Source organism: Harmonia axyridis, chromosome 1 (genome assembly GCF_914767665.1).
Source record: "Harmonia axyridis chromosome 1, icHarAxyr1.1, whole genome shotgun sequence".
In the NCBI taxonomy this organism is placed as follows: domain Eukaryota; kingdom Metazoa; phylum Arthropoda; class Insecta; order Coleoptera; family Coccinellidae; genus Harmonia; species Harmonia axyridis.
The window spans coordinates 76,895,639-76,915,510 of NC_059501.1; positions in this window are offsets into that span (position 1 = coordinate 76,895,639).

Here is a 19,872-nt window from a genome sequence, read left to right on the forward strand (position 1 = left end):
AAAATCACTTTCTCTAATTCTGTGGTTATTCCGTTCATTCTTCCACATCTTGTAGAACAAAATCGTGCGAGAATATATCAGAAACGCACAGTTTTCATGGTTATATTTTATTATTCTATGTTGGCCCTCCGAACTTTCCGCCACGGCTTTATCTGTCAATTCATCAATTTGCCTTAAAGAAATCAGTTCTGCCAACCAACATTTTTCAATGCAAAAATCACTAAATTATATTTATGGAAATATTTCATTAATTTCAATGAAAATGCAATGAATTAGAGAAAATAATGTATAATACTCGTACAGAAGGCTCATTCTACCACTCGTTCATTCCAAAACTCGCCACTTCGTGGCTCGTTTTTGAATTTTGAACTCGTGAAAGAATATCAATACCTTCTGCACTTGTATTATAAATAACTATTCTCTAATTCTGTGGTTATTCCGTTCATTCTTCCACATCTTGTAGAACAAAATCGTGCGAGAATATATCAGAAACGCACAGTTTTCATGGTTATATTTCATTATTCTATGTTGGTACTCCGAACTTTCCGCCACGGCTTTATCTGTCAATTCATCAATTTGCCTTAAAGAAATCAGTTCTGCCAACCAACATTTTTCAATGCAAAAATCACTAAAATATATTTATGGAAATATTTCATTAATTTCAATGAAAATGCAATGAATTAGAGAAAATAATGTATAATACTCGTACAGAAGGCTCATTCTACCACCCGGTCATTCCAAAACTCGCCACTTCGTGGCTCGTTTTTGAATTTTGAACTCGTGGAAGAATATCAATGCCTTCTGCACTTGTATTATAAATAACTATTATCATGTCTCCCGTTGTATTGCGGCCGTTGAATAATTTTTTTCAACGCTCGGCTCAAACGCATTCGTTGCGTTCGATAACAATCGCCTATGATTTTTCCAATCGGTTTTATCAACTCATAATACACTACGCCTAGCTAGTCCCACCAAATACTGAGCATGACCTTGGAACCGTCAATATTCGGTTTGGTCGTCGACGTGGTCAGGATATTCCTATGATTATCTGAGCTTGGGATTATCGTAATGAACCCAATGAGAAATCCCTTCCGTCTTTTGACTTGCAAGCAGCTGTTCACAAGCAAACAAACGCCGTTCAACAGCTCTCGGCTTCAACTCGTACGCCATACAATTTCCTTGTTTCTGAATCATTCCCATGACTTTCAGGCATTTTGAAATGACTTGATGTGTCACTCCCAAGGATCCTACCCATTTCTTGTTGCGTTTGACACGAGTCTTGATCAAGTAAGCCTTCAATTCGAAAAGCTCCTTTCTTCCACCGCCATGCTGGTCTTCAACGTCAAAATTAACGTTCTTGAAGCGTTGAGACTCGGCACTGTTTTTTACTAATAACGGCCTCACCATAGTTATTTGAGAGCATTCGATGAGTCTGAGCCGCAGATTTCTTCATATCAAAGCCCATATTTCATCATATTCAAGCAGAAAATTTAAAACTCCCTCGAGAATTTGGCTCTTAAGCTGACATGTTCAATCGAGAATAACTTTATGTTGCAGACAGAAATCGATCAATATTTCGATGGCATGATGTTTACAAATACCTAAGCTTATTGTATGATTTCCACTACCACTTACCGCTACGGCCATCTAATATATATTGCAAAATGACGGAAGAAAAGTTGTTCACTAATGAAAACACTTTTTTTCTTGAAAATTCAACTTTATCAGTCAACATAATCCCTTTATAGGGTGATACATTTATTCCAACGCTCTTCTAACTTATCGATACTTCATCCGCAAAAAAGATTCTACTTTCGAAATAGGCTTCAATCCCGGCAATCAATTCTTCATTAGAGCCAATCAAATGAAGATATTAGTTGTAGGTTCACGTGCACATGTGCACTTATTGAGCCACTGCGAACTGACAGTTCTAAAAATATTATAGAATAATGGAAGAAGCACGTAAATGATTTGGTAAACTTGGCTTAAATCACAAACATTTTTTTATTAACGCCAGCATCTTCAACTCCTGTTGAAAGACAATTTCCCAGAGCTGCTCTGACTGTTATAAAAACCCGCTGTAGATTAGTCAACGAATATATAAGATTTCACTTGTGTTTTTAAATCCAGGATGAAAAATGATGTAATCAAACAGTGCTTGGAGGTTTCTCAATATCGAAAAACTATATTTCTTTTGAATATTCATCATTTTGTTATGTTTTAGAGTGATTCAATTTGTGTTTCCATTTCAAATAAGTAGATATTTTATGTTTTTTTTTACAATAAGTTTCATAAATGTTAGCAATTCATAATTTAATACTAAGCCCATGTAACACTGAAACTATACAATCCAGAGCACATCATGCTGAGGCCATTATTGTCAGAATCAATCACGTCTCTATGATCGAACCCAATCTGCAGGGCAGGTACCAAGGTACTGTCGCTCTAACTAGGACACTTTCGTCGAGATGACCCTCACTGTTATTACTTCGACTTAGATCTTGTATAGAAAGTTAGTTCAACTGTGTTTCTTATAATAAACTCTTCATTCTGGGTTACAGTATTATTTCTTACTTTAGAAAATTTAGATAATTCGACATAAATATTTTTTTTGCAAGGTTCCTTCTCATTTCATCATTTTTTCATTGGTATTTACAGTACACTATAAAACTGCTAAAAATCAAGAAGCCTGAACTTAACTTCATTTCAAGTCAAGTAGCTTGAATATTAATTCTAGCTGTGATTCTCTATTGATGATAAGATTTGGTTATTCTGAGTTTGTAAAGAAGACAACCTATAGGTATTTAATCTTCACTCTGGAAATGGAACCATCCCATTCTCTTAAAAAATAATTGATTCGACGTAACAACTAAACAAAACACCCCCTGAATTTCCATTCTGGAAACCTTCTTCTCTCCACCCAAAATCAGCATCCCCCAAAATTACCCCCCGAAAAACGTGTGTGTGTTGTCACTCTCCTGCTGACACACATTTAAACTCTTTTCTAATTCAATTCGCGTAGTGGGTGTGGTGGCATTCTCTGCTGCCGACAGGCCGGTCTATTGGATAGGCGGCTTTTCCATTTACACTCCATATACAAGCGGGTTTTTGCCGATCGGAATGACACCGTTCCATGGCGCGCTTGACTAATTGAAATTATTCCGTGAAACCGCAGCGGGGGCGGATGCAACTGCACAACCAGCGCCATCTGGGAAATGGAATTCGTTCAATTACGTCCGACCGATCGGAATACCAATTTGGGTAGTGGTGGAGACGCGAGCGGATATGAGGTTAGGTCATTTTGTTGTTTTTTTTTTGGGTTGTTGCCACGTGTCGACATTGTTGTCGAACCATTTGAATAATTTGAGATGTCTAAAACGCTGGTGTGAAAAACTTTAAGATTATAGTGGCAATTTTTGAAGATACTAGCCTTCTTGGATTTTAATGGTATTGGTCCCTTTTCACTTGATTTTCTCATCTTTTCTGATGGCGCTCACTTCGTCTTGATGTCAATTTGTCGTTTTGAGGTTAAATCAAAAGTAGATCAACTTTTGACAGAACGAATGAAATTTTTGAAATGATGCCGTTGATTGGTCAATTCTTTGTATAGCGCCACCTAGAAAAGAAAAAAAGGACCCATGCCGAGTAGAGTAGCCAGAATTATCTTGAACAGAATCTAATTAGTTAACATACCAGTATTTGGATTTCAATGGTATTGGTCCCTTTTCATTTGATATCCTTATCTTTTCTTATGGCATTCACGTCGTTTTTCTGTCAATGTCGTTTCGAGGTTGAATCATTAGTCGATCAACTTTTGACATAACAAATGGAAATTTCAAAATGATGCCGTTGATTGGTCCATTCTTTGTATAGCGCCACCTAGAAAAGAAAAAAAGGACCCATGCCGAGTAGAGTAGCCAGAATTATCTTGAACAGAATCTAATCAGTGAGCACACTAGTATTTTGGACATTTTAGTATAATTCTTGACAATGTTACTCTCTATGGCGATGCTAAGGGGAGGCCGAATTCTTTTGGGGGGGGGGGTGTAGGCAAAAGTAAAGCGAAATTATAGCTCTGCTAATTACTCCCTAGCGTCGCCACTGGTTACTCTCAAACTTCCGAGGTTTTTCTTCGCAACTGTATTTTGTGGTCAGACCATTCAAAGGGTCAGTAAGGTTTTATACTGTTTTTCCAATAGACTCACGTGTTCAAATTGATTCAACAATATTTTGTTCTTCATCTATCTTTCATTAGAAAACTAACTAACTTATGCGCAAAATGTACACATATGGGCTAAAAAACTTGATGAAAGAAACCATCTTCGAATAATTCTTCACAATATATTCATCTTTTATCAGTTGCGTTCAAACATTGGCCATTCAAAAGTTTGGTTTATACTCTCTGAAAGAAACAATTTCATAAAACGAGTTTACCAATTGAAGATTATGCGAGAGCGAGAATAGTAGTACTTATCGTTAATGGGCTGAGCCAGAGATCTGTTGCTAGAAGAATGCATGTAAGCCTATCTACAGTCCAAAGAATATTACCAAGGCATCAGGAGGTAAGCAGGCTGACTAGAAGACCTGGATCGGGAAGAAGATGGTACAAATTATTGAGAGATGACAGATTCATGGTTTCCACAAGTCTTCGAAATCGCCATCTTACTATTGTTGAAGTTTGAAATCAATTGATAGAGGTACGTAAGATAAAAGAGACTGAATGGAGCTCAAGACGATGTCTCTCAGAATCGAATTTACGGCAATACGAACCTGCTACAGGTCAAAAATTGCGCTTCTTTAATTTGCACGAGATCACATAAACTGGTTAGAAGCTCAGAAGGCATACATACTTTTTTCTCATGAATCCAGATTCAGAACTCGAGTAGCTTGATGGCCGTAGATGCGTTTATAGACGTCCAGGAGAAAGATATGCCGATGCCTTCATAGAAGAGTGAGTTCCACTTGGTGGAGGATCTGTCATGGTCTGGTGGGGTGTGTTTTTAGGCAGCCCCATAGAGTTGATTTTTATAAATGGATCTTTAACAGCAGTAAAATATGGCGAGCCTTTCTACAGCCAAGTTACAAGGTACGCTCTCTCCTAGTGGTTTTGTGTTTCGCTCCGAGATTGCTGGTGGACTCTTCAGTTAGGCTATCTAGCGATCTCTGCCTGAAAACACCCTCTTACACCATCATGGAGAGGTGACCCTGTTGCAACGCAACGACCCCTTCAAATCCGTCGGAGCCGAAGTAGTGAGGCGCGGAACCCATAGCGCCATCTGTGAGCAGACATAGTGATTACAAGGGAACATAGATGAAATTCTTATGGACCTTATATATCATTCCTCGGAGAGCAGGGAATTTTTATGCATGACAATGCACGCTCACGTACTGCTCGAATAGTGACAGCGTACTTGAATGAGGTTGCAATTTCAGGGTTCAATTGGCCAGCACGGGGTCCTGACTTGAATCCCATCGAACGTTTATGGGATCAACTGGGATGGCGAGTCAGAACATGTTTCCATCGCCAAATAATTTACAAGAACTCCGTGGAGCCCTTCCTCATAAATGCTAGAATATTTCACAAGCAGCATTGCCATCTGTGCATAATATCTGTGATAATACCATGTGAGCAATATTGGAATGAATGTACACGAAAATTTCATATTGCTTTTTTCAAATTTCAAAATCTCTAAAAAGAAATTGCTATACGATATTATATAATTTTCGTGGTTTTAATGAGGTAGAAGAGCCTCTAAACATCCTGTACATCTCAAAATCCATCGAAGATTTTTTGTTGTTGTCAAAATTCACTTTGGAAGTTTGTGAATATCAGAAACTTGAAGCACCGACTCTGAAGTCATCCATCACTAGATGGGACTTCTACTGACAGGTGGTCCTTAATTAATATAGAAGCGTTCCTCCCCGAAGCTTTTCACGTCACCTTCCTAATGGATTTTCCACCCTTGAATAAACTTCCGAATGAACTTCGTCGCATAAATATTACCATATACGCAAATACTTCCCAAGTTTTCGACTTTGTTTTACTCGCAAACTGGCAACTTTACTTTTAGCTAGGAGCGGAAGAAATATTCTTCGAATTCAGCTTGAAAATTCATAGGAAACGAATGGACTGTTTCGTTCGAAATTGGTTTGATATTTATTATTATTTTCCAAGAAAACCAGGAGGTAAGAATACCTCCTGATTTTCTTGGAAACTACTGAAGGTTGAACGTACAATCAATTCAAATTTTCTCTATGAAGTAACTACTCCATCGTAGGAATTTCAGGTTGAAATAATCACCATTCGAAGGCTACTCGGCAATTGATAACTTAATATAATAATAATAATAATAAAATTTATTTAGCACCCGGCTAGTACAAAACATAGAAAATCAACACAACAATAATATAATCATTCACATTTCTCTGAAGTGATCATTCAATCTTCCGCAGAATGCACCCAAAGATAGTGCCGTCTTAATTTCCTCTGGGAGATCATTATACGAACACCCTCATAGAACAAGGACTTCTGTAAAGAAGTTGGTCTCACTGTGAAGATATTGAAGTTTTTTGCTGACCTAATATCGTAGTCATAAAAATTTCCTCTTCTTTCTAAGAAATTTTTCAAATTGGTACAAGATCATGCTCTATCTTGTAAATTAGGGTTAAATTGGCCTTCTTGATATTTTTTTCCACAGGTAACCAGTTCAATTCATTATGCATGACTACTACAGGTGTGAGCTTCAATAAACTTCAATAAATAACTGTTTTCGAATATTTTTTACATAGGCGTACAACTCTGCTTGCGTCGTTTTTTCCTACATTCGTGACTTAATTGTAAAGAACTGGTTATATATTTTATGATCTCCCGTTGTATTGCAGCCGTTTCTCTTTCAATGGTCGGCCCAAACGCATTAATTCCATTCAATAACGCTCGCCTGTGGTTGTTTCAGTCGGTTTCAATAACTCATAATACTATACGCCGAGCTGGTCCCAATAAATACTGAGTATGACCTTGGAACCGTGAATATTCGGTTTGGGCGTCGACGTGGAAGCATGACCGGGATATCCCCATGATGATCTGCGCTTGAGATTATAGTAATGAACTAATTTTTTGTCTCCAGTTACAATGCAATGCAAAAATCCCTTCTGTCTTCGCCTTGCAAGCAGCTGTTCACAAGCAAACAAACGCTGTTCAACATCTCTCGGCTTCAACTCGTTCGCCAGCCAAGTTTCTTCTTTCTGAATAATTCCCATGACTTTCAGGCGTTTTGAAATCACTTCTTGCGTCACTCCCAATGATCCTGCTAATTCTTGTTGCGACAAATATTTCGATGGCGTTATGTTTAAATACCTAAGCTTATTGTATGACATCTACGATCTATTTATTTCGAATATCACTTACCGCCAAAGCCCTCTATTGCAAACGACGGAAGCAAAGTTTCAGAATACATTAAAGCTGTATTTAGTAACAATTTCAGTTCTTGCATCATCTTATCATCTGCAATGTATTTATTACGTTTAATACGTTTTTGTCTTAGAATTGCAATTGTGAGTGCTTTTCCACTTTCAAGGTCACATTTCTGTTCCTGTATCATCTGCATCATTGGCATTAATAAGATGAAGAAAGAGTAAAAAGTTATTCTTTTCTCTTGGTGCTTATGCTACATAATTTGAAACTCTGCTTACGCGATGTGGTATTGTGATTTTTTCATGAAGGTTTGATCCTTTGTTTTATTTACAATGTTATGAATTCAATTGAACGATTGGATTATAATTCAAAACTTCAATTTTAGTTCAGCCGACAATTTAAAGGGAAGCAGTGCTTCCATTGCTTACATGAACCTCAAGCTCCCAACTATTTGTGAATCCACTCCTCTAACCTATAGCAATCTCTTTTTCCAAATCATCCCATCTTCTCCAATCTACATACATTTCAAAGAAAAATAAATTCTAAAACGTACGCCGCAGGAAGATACAGCAGGATACATCCCGAAGGTTGTTCCCCGCCCAAAACCACCACCACCTACATTGGGATAGCACAGGAAAGGGCAGGCTGTGCAGCGAAGGGGACCCCAAGACCACGGCCAACTAGATCTGACGGCCGAGCGAGACTGCTTGATCCCAGAGGAGAGTTATGTATCTTCCAGATTTATGTGTAAAGTGTAATGCCCGGTAAGCTCGGCTCCGGATTCCTCTGCCACGAGATGAAACACGGTCAGGACGTGAATAAGTTCCTGTTTCGGGAGTAGGAAGCTGTATAGATTCGCTATTTCCGTTTTCAGTAAAAGTTATGGTTCCGGTTCAGTGAAGATGTGAATTTGAAATTCGACTGGGAGTGGGGTATTTTAAACTGAGGAGAGTAGGTCTCGGGATATATGAGGTGTTAACCGCAATTCAAACTTCAGGGTGTTCCTAAATTGGAGGTACAAACGAAAAGGAGATATTCCTCCAATAATTTTTTGAAAAAAAGTCAATGACTGCGAACGGTGAAATTTTATTTCAAATATTTCACTTTACAGTTTAAATCATGTGATATACCAATTTCAATTGCAAAATCTACAGGGTGCCCGCATAAGGTTGACTACTGGTAGTTTAATAGAATATTCTGAAACAAATAAATGATAAATGAAACAACTGCAGAATGGGCTCTTTTTCCAACATGAATGCGACCAAAGAGCGAGTTTTCGAACGCATGAGTGTTGGAATTACCTTCTGCAACGAGTATTAGACGATATTTCCTCAATTTCAGTCAAGTTTTGTGAAATATTGTCGAAATTCAACGGAAAATTCAGATTATACATCCTACTGTCTTTTGTATTGCATCTTGGCAGTTGGTGTGACTGTTAGGAAAATTGACAGATAACGTAATTTGAATCTTAAGGGCCAATTGCACCATTTGCCTAAACATTGATTAGAAATTTGAACATTGATTACTCTCTGATTTCTCAAGAGAAATCAGAAATTAATCGATATTTAAATTTTAATCAATGTTTAGTCAAATGGTGCAACTGGCCATAAGTTTCGAATTTTGAAATAATTTATAATTATGCATTAAATTCCCATAGTTTCGGGACACCTTGTGGAGCTTACTTTCATTATCTTAATTTGAAGTTCACAACAATCTGAATTGCAAAAGGTAAAAATCTATAAATCTGGATTCAATAATTCAAAAAATTTAGTTATTTTTTTACGGTACTTTTCATAGAAATATTAAAAATATCAAATGCTAAAATAGAAGCACCATCAGTTTTCTGAAATGCCATCTTTTAACCTCTTTGTCATGAGGTTGCGCCATCTATCAGACCTTCGATCCTTGGTAACAAAAAACATCCCTTTTAAATTGAACTGTAAACAGGATATTGGCAATTGTGCTTCAAGACTTGACGAAATTGAATCTGCAGAATCCCCAGAATGGAGTCTCGAATTGATCTAGGCTATTCTCGTCCCAAACTGCTTACAAATGAGACCATTAGTAAACAAATTGCCCCTGAAAAAGAATGAGATTTTTTTCGTTTCAATTGGAATTCTTCTCAGTCTAGAAAACAATGAAGGGAAGGAAAGGATCTCTGAAAGTATTCAAGGATAAATTTAAGGATACATTAAATTCGGATCATTAGTTGATATTGCTTGTAGCAATTATGCCTTAGGCTTAAATAAGTGTACGATTAGAAAATTAGGCAGTGAAAAAGTAGTATTTACATATTAAGCAAATTTGAAAAATTTGTGGAATTCTGCCGAACCGATGTCCTGTTTTCACTACTTGCCTATAAATTTTTTCATTTGAATAGAGATCATTGAGAGTGACGCAACAATTCATTTAAAAACTCCTGAAAGTCATGGGAATGATGAATGAAACAAGGAAATTGGGTGCCGTACGAGTTGAAGCGGAGAGATCTTGAACAACGTTTGTTTGCTTGTGAACAGCTGCTTGCAAGGCAAAGACGGAAGGAATTTTTGCATCGCATTGTGACTGGAGACGAAAAATGGGTTCATTACGATAGTCTCAAGTGCAGAAAATCATGGGGATGTCCCGGACATGCTTCCACGCCGATGGCCAAACCGAATATTCACGGTTCCAAAGGTCAAGCTCAGTATTTGATGGAAATAGCTCGGCGTATTGTATTATGAGTTGTTAAAACCGACTGAAACAATAACAGGCGATTGTTATCGAACACAATTAATGCGTTTTAGCCGAGCATAGAAAGACAAACGTCCGCAATACAACGAGAGACATGATGAAGTGATTTCTCTGCATGACAATGCTCGACCCTTTGTTGCAAAAGTAGACAAGACATACTTGGAAATGGGAAGTCCTACTCCACCTGCCGTATTCTCCAGACGTTGCCCCCTCGGACTATCCCTTGTTTCGATCAATGGTACACAGCCTGGCTGACCAGCACTTCCGGTCTTATGAAGAAGTAAAAAATTGGATCCATTCATGGATCGCTTCAGAAGATGACCAGTTTTGTCAACGCGGGATTCGTACGCTGCCGAAAGATGGGAGAAAGTAATGGCTAGCGTTGACAATACTTTGAATCATAAATGTATAACCAGTTTTTCACATTTCTCGAAGCCTCGACTTTCTGAAAAAAACGGCGGAAGCAAAGTTGAACTATTTATTTCTCATAAATGAACATTTGGTGGACAAGAATCGGCAACTGTTGAAACGGTCACAAAATTTTTGAACGCACAACGCGCGATCCGCTCTCGAGAAATGCTCTATAGTTACTAAATTCACAAGATCCAGGCTACCGATTGGGATCCTCTAAAAAAATCAACGCGTTCAAGAAGTAAGCTAAACAAATAAAACTTCCTTTACCTTTTACTATTTGCAATGAAAAAAAGTTCAGTAAATTTCTTCAAATTCATTATTAATATTATTATTACCCATCCTAAACCCTAACGGGGTTCAGAACGATTCCAAAATTAAAAATCCTCTGTACATGTTCAATAAGCGAGAAGACACGTGACGTTCTGACGTCTAAGCATCACGGCACCATCCCCTAGGATGCGAGGGGATGCCTGAATAATTCATGATGTTATTATACATATTTCAAGCGGGAGCAGCGCCAGCTTGACGTTTTAATGGGATCTAATGGACTGCCGAAGGCGCGAAACCGAATTGTTTACTGACAAAGCGTGTTTGATGGGATTTTTTGTAGCTTCTCCCACGTAGGGATAACGATAAATGTACAAATGAGAGGTAATATCGACGAAGGCTGAGGAATCGTTCCAAAAAAAGGTGCGAAATTCAACAGAACAGATTGCTTTGTTGAAAAATCTATTGATTTTCGAATTTTCAACTTCAAAACTATTGCTGAAAGTATTCATCGTATGGAATATAACATGAATATTAAAAAAGAGTAGTAACCATCTCTATACAATGACGTCAAATTACAAAAGGATATTAAAAGATTAGGTACTTACTTAGGTTGCGATATTTGGGACTTTGTTATAACAATGTCTCAGCACTGATCTAATCTTGTATCCGCCTTGTGTACTTGATATTCAAACTACTTGACTTGAGCTTGGCTTGAAATCAACTCAAGTTCAAGTTAAGTAGTAGTTTTGCAATGTCTTGTCAGGTATTTATAAAGTACTTGACTTGAACTTGAGCTGATTTCAAGTCAAGCTCAAGCCAAGTAGCTTGAATATCAAGTCAAGCCGTGAATCCCTAACCACAGCCTCCCCTGAAACACAGAAAAGGCTTCCTGGAGTTCTGACTCCATAAAAAATTGAGAAAGCAGTGACATAACGTCGATAGCTTTTGAACAGACATTCATTCATGCGTCAGTTAGACTCTTTGAGACTAAAAAATTGGCGCATGAATGATGGAGCGCTCAAAAGCTCCGGACATCATGGCATAATTTTTTGAATTTTTGTTTGATTCGGATGGCTTGGTTAACATGATCATTCTCATGGAGCTTTCTATTATTACTATTTTATATTTGTTGAGAAGTTTTTAAACTTATTCTTAATTTTTTTTATGGTTCTAATGATGCTACAACAGCAAATGTCGCAGGAGAGATTCACGGCTTGACTTGATGTTCAAGCTACGTGACTTGGCTTTACTTGGATTGGAATCAAGTCAAGTTCAAGTCAAGTAGTAGTTTCTAAATGTCAAGTATTGATTTATGTATCAGTTACTTGAAACATCAACTACATTCTATCAAGCTACTTGATTTTCAGCAACTTTTATTGTGTAGTTTGAACATCAATAAAAAAATGATGAAATGAGAAGGAAACTCGCAAAAAACACTTTCATTTATGGAACTAATTATATAAAAGAACCAGAAATATCAACTATTCTAAAATGCAAAATACAAATAAAATCACTATAAAAATATAACAAAATATAAAAAAATTATATAGTTTTCTAATATTGCGAAACCTCCAATCACTGTTTGGTTACATAATTTTCCATCCAGGATCTAAGACGTATGGATTTTTCGCCTTATCAATTGCGGCTTTTTGTAACAGTAAGAGCAGATCTGGAAAATTGTCAACAAGAGCTGAAAATGCTGGCTTTGATAAAAAATCTTTGGCCATTTTAGCCGAGTTTGGAAAAAAGTTTTCATACCTCTTCCACCAATCTGGTTCGTTCAGGAATTTGTCTATTTTATAACGCCAAGCCATTTTATTTGCACGATATACGGGAGATTTCTTGAATAAACTCAGGAGATCGATGTCAAACTTACTGTATTTATCCTTTGAAGATGATTATTATGTCTAAGCGTTCACGAGCTTTCAGAAATATATGCCGTGCGCTATCAAGTAGCTTGATATCAACTAGAGCAATAAATATCTTAAATCAAGTCAAATCAAGAGTCGAGTATGTAATTTGCCACGAGCTTGATTTTCAAGTGAAGTAGTTGAAAGCTTGAAATATCAAGATACTTGACTTGATGAATCCCTAATGACAAGTTTATATAGCTCTTTTTGTTTACGGACGGACTGACAGAATAGAATTTGAGAACGGATTCTTATCGTTTAAGACCAATAACCAATCTGTACTTGAATGAGCTCTCAAAAAATCACAGCAAAAAAGTTTTCCACTAAATTCAAAACCATCTTGAAGTGAAATACAGAAAAGGCTTCTCGTAGTTTCGACTCAATAAAAAACAACGGTCCCCAACCCCGACCAGAAAACACAAACGAAAATTACCGGCTCCAATATCCGGCATATAAAATACAAAAGATTACAAAAGTGTCATATTTAAGCCCTTTCCTGATTGCCCGAACGCAAAAAAGGCAATTTTCATGCTGCGTAGCCCGCTCATGATCCCGGAATACTTTATTTTATTCCCGTTTTGGGGGGAGAGGGATCAAAGAATCGTCCCGGCCATCGCCCAGATAACTCCCTGCCTGGAGGATATAATAAAAGGGAGGAATTTCCCAAATTAAATAAAGAATCCCAATTTGCAGGATGTTCGATACAACGCTCGACGGGATTGACCTTTGAAGGCAGGTATCTGAAAATTCTACGAAACCCTTTGATGCAATTTGTAGGATATATTATATTGAGAATTATAATTGTAATAAGATACATAATACAGGGTGGTGTGATTTTCGATGGGTGAGGATGTGAATTTCGGAGAACGTTATATAAATTGATGGTTTTTTGTTATGTTTTCGGAATAGATTTCTAGTATCATCAAAGAGTCAGAGAGCGTAAAATGTGATTTAGAAAAGCAAATTGAATTTCAGAAGATGAAAATTGTAAGTTAGAATAGGATGTTGTTATTCAGAAACGGTAATTTGTATTTCAGAATAACAATATGTGATTCAGAAACAGAAATTTGTATTTCAGAAGAGCAATATGTAATGGACTAGTTTAGTGATGTTGATAATACTATATTTGACACGATAGAATTAAAATATAGAGCAAAACTGATAAATCAGTGAAAAAATCCATCAATAAATGACTGAGAAATAGATTATTTAAATTCACGTATTTTAGCGCGGAACGTCTTTGGTCTGTGACGTCAGGGAACTTGCCTGTGATCGCTACACCATAAATTGCGTTTAAATACTTAGCCGCGCCAAGGCTCTCGCGCCGTTTGAAGTTGTACAGTAAAGTTTTAACTCGAGTTTTGTTTTTATGTCACCATAATGGAACAAGGCTTCGTGAAAGGACAAAGTGACAATTTGCCTAAAATAGATATATTCGCAGTGATGGAGTTTTTTTCTTCAAATCCATCTTATGTCAGTGCTGAAATAAAAGGAGTTAAACTTTTCAAGTAAGTATCTACTTTTGAGTTTGCTTTATCATGGCTCAACTTATAACGATGATTTATTTGAAAAACGTTTCATAAACAGTTTGTAGTTGAGTACTGATTGTTGAAGTCTATCAATGGCAAAACATATTTAAGTGAGGAGTAAAAAGTAAAAAGAGAAAAAAGTAATTTATATGTATGTACATATATAGTAAGTTATTTCAGCCATCGTGTAACAAACAAAACACGACACGAACGGCACAAGTGATTGTACACCAATGAATTCGTAAGCACTCTGCGAATACCAGTCGTCTAGTGTGTGACGTCACGCCACTTACACGTACTATGAAATTATTCTTCCAAGCGCAACTTCAAAGTCCCATAACTTTTTCCATTTCTAGAGATATTTCAATGATTCTTCCACATTTTTGTTTCATTTTACTTAAATTTTTAGAATTAATCCTCAACAAAAAAATGAAAACTAGTCCCAGAGAAGGAAAAATTGGTTTCAGAAAATATAAATTGGTATTGAGATTAAATAATTTGGAATTCAGAAATAGGAAATACAAATTCAGAATTGGTTACACCAATAAGAATTAATAAAAATGAATAGCAGTATCTATTTTTATTATTATTACCGAATCGGAAACTTCGACCAAATTGATCTTTAATCAATAACCCTAGCGTCGATACTGTTAACGAAGCTTTAGGAGCCTTGCCTGTTACTTCGTAAGTATCCAGGACTGGAATTTCCCATAAGAGTGGTTCTTAGGCCAAACAACCCAGGACATTTGCACACTACGTGTTCGGCTGTTTCTGCCTTCTTACCACAGAGCCTGCAGATCTCCTTTGATGACTTACCCATGCGGTATAGAAGGTATTTGCACTGACAGTGTTTTGTCAGCAGTCCCACCATTACCCGAAGCTCAGCTCGTGGAAGCTTCAGGAGCTTCCTGGTAAATGCGAAAGCACTACAATTCCTTTGCCTGAGCAAGACTCGGTGTTTTCCTCCAAAGGGTTTTTCTATTGTACCACTCCCATTGTTGGACCGCTGTCTTATAATGGTCTTTTCCAAGCCCATAGCTCAAGACCAACAGGTGTTAACCTTGATGCCCTTTTTGCAAGTTCATCGGCTTTTTTGTTTCCTTCAATACCACAATACCCCGGTACCCATAATAGAGTTACTTTATTGCCTCTGGATAGTTGCTTGATGGTATTACGGCACTCCCATATCAGTAGAGACCTCTAGCTATGTGATTCCAGGGATCTCAGCGGGGTTTGGCTGTCCGTAATGATGTAAATGAGCGCCCCTTTTATTTTAGAGATTTCTTTTGAGACACTCTTGAGCGCAAGTTCTGCCTTATATTATTAAACACTATAACTCCCGAACTGAAAAAGCTAGAAACTCAACACCTTCAGGGTAGGTTCGGATGTCAAATGCAAAGGTTGAGTTGGCCAAATCCAAATAGGGGTTCCATGAATATGACCGTTCAAAATTTTGTTTTCCTTTCAATTTTAAAACAGCAGATTCGATCAGAATGCAAATTTGCAATTAGCTCTAAAACAACTATTTCAAGCTCTGTGCAGAATTTCATGTTGATTAAGTCACCAGAATCATAGAATATTCGAGATGATATGGAAAAAATACCTAATATTTCCGTAACCAAAAAAACCGATGTAACTGAAATTTTGGCTATTGATAAGAAATAGTGATTTCAAGCATCGTACGAAACTCCCATCTGATCACTTAATCGGAGGCATAAAAAATTCAAGACAACAAATTTGATATAGATGAGATTTTGGGTATACATATGTATATTGAGAATAACAATATCAATGCCGACAAGCATTTTATGTAAGAACTGTGAAAAATTTTCAGTGGTTTTTTATTTATAATAGACCTCAAAGATCTAGTATTCTAAGTAATAATTCGAATATTCCATCCATCAATAAGTTCAGTTCCTTTCATGGAAGTGAAACAAGTGATAATTGATCAAAATGAATATTGTAAGGAATGAAGAGACCTTCAATTAAGATTATTTACGTACCATTATTGAAGTTTAGAGCGTTAGTTTGAAAACAAATAGTTTACATAATAATCTTCTCAATGTTCTTTTCCATTCATAACATGAAGTATTCAAATAAAACTGAGCAAATAGCAGAAAAATCATTATTTTTGAGGATGAAAATGAGCATTTAGATGTAGAATGGTAATTCCAAGACATTTGCGAAATGTTTCAAGAAGGATATCGGGATACCAAATATTTCAGTGAACACCAAATCGACTGGGTTGAGGTTTAGGGTATTTAACCGAAATGACAGTTTCGAGCTCTGTTCAAAATTTCAAGCTGATAACATTAGAACCATGGAAAATAGACTGTGAAAACTTCACCCAATATTTCAGTAATAACAGATTAGTTGGAGTTGATATTTTGCATGTAGCCATATGAAAATAGCATTTCTGAGCTTCGTGCTGAATTTTGTGTGGATAGAGCAGAGAGTAATGAACATCTATGACTTTGAGGGATAAAGTAACCAGAACCATAGAAATGCCTGCGCCACTGTCTGCAAATAATGTTGTCGACGTTCTTCTGGAGCAGGGTCCATTATACCTAGTTGTCTGGTTGAGCAAGATCCAAATATGTGGATATTTTCCTTGGAACTTACACTGCAGTGTTATGTCCATGAGGTTGTTCCGTTGCCTTTTCAAATCTTCTCAAATACTGATTTTGAATTTCCTTTATTCATATGAACAGCGCCACCGCTAGAAATTTTGGCGCCCCGGCCTGCTTTGCTTTTTTTATTATTCCTTGTTATTCCTCGCAGGCATCTCTTCAATTTCATATAAAAACGTATTTTTAACTTAAAATCACCTTGTCAAAGTAATCATAGGACGTTTGTCGATTCCGTTAAAAAACGTCCTGAATTATTTGAAAGTACGGCTCTCTATAGTAGAAAAATAGATCATAAAGGTGGATTTTAGTACCTACTTGTATTTTTATTACTAGTTGAGAGCACCTATTCGATCACTTAAAGCTGCATTTTAGGACCTATATAAAGTATTTCCATAACTATAGTTGACAGCGCCTATTCGTTAAAAAAAAGTGGCTCTTGGCAATTTTATTATTTTACTACAAAGATTGCTTTTTCACTAAGAAAACATTTCATGTCAAAAAGTATGCCTTGTTTAATCAACTGACTTTGCGCCCCTACACTTTGGCGTCCCGGCAAAATGTCCGGTTCCTGAATTGAACAACCATGATGTCCAGGAGCTGTGGTTCCAACAAGACGGCGCAACATGTCGCACAGCTCGTGCCACAATCGATTTATTGAAAGACACGTTTGGCGACCGCCTAATTTCACGTTTTGGACCTGTGAATTGGCCTCCAAGATCTTGTGATTTAACACCGCTAGACTACTTTCTGTGGGGCTATGTGAAGTCATTGGTCTATGCGGATAAGCCACAAACCCTCGACCATTTGGAAGACAACATTCGCCGTGTTATTGCCGATATACGTCCACAAAAGTTGGAAAAAGTCATCGAAAATTGGACATCCAGATTGGACTACATCCGAGCCAGCCGTGGCGGTCATATGCCAAAATTCATATTTAAAATGTAATGCCACAAGATTATCTTGCGGATAAATGAAATTCATGTCAATCGAATAATCCATCGTTGTTTTATTGCAATTTAAAGTTCTATAGCTCTAAAAAAAAACACCCTTTATAAGTTGCTAACATCTCTAGTAGTTCCATATCCAGATCCCTATTTCCTGAATCTCTAGTAGTGTTGAAAAATCATTTGGACTCCTTCGGTAGGAGTCAACACATATACTTGCCCCATGATTTTTAAGCACTTCTTGAAATGGTAGATGAATTAAATATCGTTTTTCTTTTCCTATTTCTTCGCCAATACTGCCATAATATTTCAAATTCGTCCTCATCAGAGGACCACATTTTAAACTAGTGATATTATATTCTTTTGGTATGCGATATAGGCGGGTTAGCTGATAAGGCACTGCCTGTTACTCATTTTTTATTTCTGGTTTCTGGTTATTGCTGCAGTGTGCGAGTTTAAAAATGTGTGTAAGTCGCATTAGTTTTTTCTGCATTGAACACGTTAAGTGACTTTTATTTTTCGTTAAAAATGTCTATTTGCTGTGTAGCAACCTCGGCGCTTCGCACCTCTGTAAACTCCATAATCTCTCGACATTAATCAATCATTTTCCACCTAGATATGTAATGTACCATTACCTACTTCAACATCAGTATTTATTCGGCCATTATGATCGTTTCGAGTGTTTTATTTCCTATTAGGAAAATTCATCATTACAAATCGATCTCCCATCAATAGATAACAACCGAGCGTATTGCAATAGCTCACATCCTTCTGATGGAGGCAATTCGCAATTGTGTTCAAATACCTGTATTTTACAAGCCACTCATAAATACAATATCGCAATTGAAATTTTAATTTCGCAACAATTCGACATTCCTGGCACACTTCACCGTGGCTTATTGAATGTTCAAGTTGGCTTTGCCGAATTGTATAGCGGAAATGGAATTTCTCCACGGTTGCCAGGTGACGGGGGCGCGTCGCGCTGGGGTTCCGTAAGCACAGGCCCCGGCCTCGTTCAGGGGATGGAACTGATAGGTAGAGAGCGTGGTCTTTTTGCAATTTGGGAATTGGTGGAATGACAGTGGAATTTAAACACAAGTGTACATTGAATTTAATCACAAAATTCTCTCATAAATTGGAACACTTTTATCGTATCATCAATAATTATCATCGTTTTAGGTATTACACTATCTATTCATAATTATACAGAGAACATAATAAAGGGTGTTTTTTTTTTAGAGCGATAGAACTTTAAATTGCAATAAAACAACGATGGATTATTCGATTGACATGAATTTTATTTATCCGCAAGATAATCTTGTGGCATTTACATTTTGAATATGATTTCAGGCATATGACCGTCACGGCTGGCTCGGATGTAGTCCAATCTGGACGTCCAATTTTCGATGACTTTTTCCAACATTTGTGGCCGTATATCGGCAATAACACGGCGAATGTTGTCTTTCAAATGGTCAAGGGTTTGTGGCTTATCCGCATAGACCAATGACTTTACATAGCCCCACAGAAAGTGGTCTAGTGGTGTTAAATCACAAGATCTTGGGGGCCAATTCACAGGTCCAAAACTTGAAATTAGGCGGTCACCAAACGTGTCTTCCAATAAATCGATTGTGGCACGAGCTGTGTGACATGTTGCGCCGTCTTGTTGGAACCACAGCTCCTGGACATCATGGCTGTTAAATTCAGGAATGAAAAAGTTAGTAATTATAGCTCTATACCGATCACCATTGACTGTAACGTTCTGGCCATCATCGTTTTTGAAGAAGTACGGACCAATGATTCCACCAGCCCATAAAGCGCACCAAACAGTCAGTTTTTCTGGATGTAACGGTGTTTCGACATACACTTGAGGATTAGATTCACTCCAAATGCGGCAGTTTTGTTTGTTGACGTAGCCAATCAACCAGAAATGCGCTTCATCGCTAAACAAAATAAAATGGACTTAGTGCGCGATACGTATTCCGCACAGAACCATTATTTTCGAAATAAAATTGAACTATTTGCAAGCGTTGTTCA